Consider the following 2,494-nt stretch of genomic DNA (forward strand, 5'->3'; position numbering starts at 1 on the left):
GTTTAACAAAAACTATACGATGGCATAATAGATATCTCAAAGGTCGTATAACAAAAACTAAATGATCGCGTAATAATTAACCAAATGATCGCATAATGGATATCTAAACAATCGCGTAACAGTTAGCTAAACGATCTCTTAGTATTCTCTAAACGATCGTTTAACAAAAACTATACGATCGCACAATAGATATCTCAACGATTGTATAACAAAAACTAAACGATCGCATAATAATTAGCCAAACGATCAAATAATGGATATCTAAACGATGGCGTAATAGTTAGTTAAACGATCACTTAATATTCTCTAAACGATCGTTTAACAAAAACTATACGATTGCATAATAGATATCTCAACGATTTTATAGTGGATAGCTAAACGATCGCTTAGTATTGTCTATACAATCGCGTAACAGTTAGCCAAACGATCACATAATAGATATCTAAACGATCACGTAACACTTAACTAAACAATCACTTAGTAATTTCTATATGATCACTTAGTAATATCTATCTGGTCGCTTAGTAATATCTATCCGATCGCTTAATAATATCTATTTGATCGCTTATTAACATTTATCTGATCGCTTAGTAATATCTATCCGATCACGTAATATCTGAATGCTCACTTAAACTATTCGCAGAGACGCGTTCATCGTGCGATTGTGTACACGATAGGATAAGAACTACATGATCGTGTAAATGATACTTTAGTAGATTCTAAACAATCGTAATGTCTTCAGTATCAATATCCATGATCAGTTCATAAGTATCTTCATTTTCAGAATAGCTGTGATATACACTGATTGAAAGATATCAGTGGATATCAACACAATGGTATATCAGTGTGCATAAATGATAGACATTGATAGAAATCTATCAGTGTCTATCAGTATGTATCAGTATTTGTATAAATGGCTATATCACATGTTTTAGTCTAGAAACAAAGAAATTCAAGAATTTTATTCATATAAAGATAGTGTTCCATTCACTTACAAACTCAATAATAGAACCAACAAAGGGTAAAAAAAACTTTTATAAGTTCTAATATCAATATATTTGGCAATACAAGGGGAAAACTAAACTATAATGATTACATCATTGACTAATTAGGCGAAGTTTTCAAGTCCTAGAATTGTGACCTTTAGAATGACAACGAGTACATCTTAATGAACTACTTTTAGTGTCACCTATAGATGGAATCCTTTGTTTTTTAGGTCTTCCTGTTGAACGTTTAAAAATAGGAGGTAATGCTCTAATACCATCATCTAAAACCCTCTAATCTGAATGGACTCCAACAGGTCGAATACAACCCATATATGTTCATGACAACGTGCTTGAGTAATAATAATTAGATATATAGGAATAAATATCCATGTTAAGCAACCAAAGAATAGCAAGCGCATGAGAGCATGGAATATCTTCAAAATCCCATACTCGACAGCTACAAGATCCAAAATTAAGCTTTACTAGGAATTGTATATCACCATCCATTACTGAGTATTCAACGTTGTCAATAGGATGAACCTAATAAATAAAAATGGGAAAAGAAATCAACATATTACAAACATACCAAACATACCAAATATACAAATAAATAAAAAGTTATAGAAATCTACCAAGGTCAAGATGATGGACTTCTATCATGGTCTATCAGCGATAGACAGTGATAGACATCTATCACAGTCTATCAGTGATGGACAGTACCACTATCTATCACGCTGAATATCATTCTCCTATTAATTTTATAAAGAACACTTACCATGAAACTTCTTGATTGTTCATGTTGGTTGCATAATATATTCTTTGCCCAAGGAGTCAAAATTGTTGTCATTGACAAACTAGCTTTCCTTCGGTCATGAAACCATTTTTGCAATAAACCTCTAATTGCATCGAGTAAACTTGCAACTGGTAAGTTCCTATTATCTTTTAAAACAGAATTTACACACTCTGAAGGGTTTATTGTCATCATTTCATACATTCTTCTTCCAGAATATGCACGAGACCACTTCTCAAATCCTACATTAATAAGGTAACTTCGAATATTTGGAGAAATTGACTTCATAAATCTCATATTAAACTCGAAGTCATCAACAGTATAAGATTTAACACAACTAAAGTAAAGTTGGTCAATCAAAGGATCCTTGAACAACTTCTTCAAATTTCGTAGAATATGTTGAATGCACACACAGTACTCAACATTGTTAAACACACTTAAGACACCATTTGGAATGCTCAAATGTCGATAAGAGACAATGACTAAATATTCTCTATCCTCTAAACTAGTTTGTATATGTTCGAAAAACCATTTCCATGATACATCATTCTTAGAATCTACAATAGCAAACGCACCATCTAGTATGGAAGCTGATAGTAGAGTATCGCCAAACTTAGACTTCAAAAACATGCCATCAACGGATATGGTAGGTCTACAGCACCTCCACCCCTCAATAGATGCACCAATAGCCATGAAACAGAATTTAAAATGTCCATTT

The 2,494-nt window shown here is 32.5% G+C and overlaps 1 pseudogene; it reads right to left on the reverse strand.

Annotated features, from left to right (window-relative positions):
• Nucleotides 1-1,121: 1,121 nt before the first annotated feature.
• LOC120084653 (uncharacterized) lies at nucleotides 1,122-2,073 on the reverse strand (annotated as a pseudogene).
• Nucleotides 2,074-2,494: the final 421 nt, after the last annotated feature.

Source organism: Benincasa hispida, chromosome 9, assembly GCF_027475165.1.
Source record: "Benincasa hispida cultivar pf3 chromosome 9, pf3_genome.v1.1, whole genome shotgun sequence".
Lineage (NCBI taxonomy): Eukaryota > Viridiplantae > Streptophyta > Magnoliopsida > Cucurbitales > Cucurbitaceae > Benincasa > Benincasa hispida.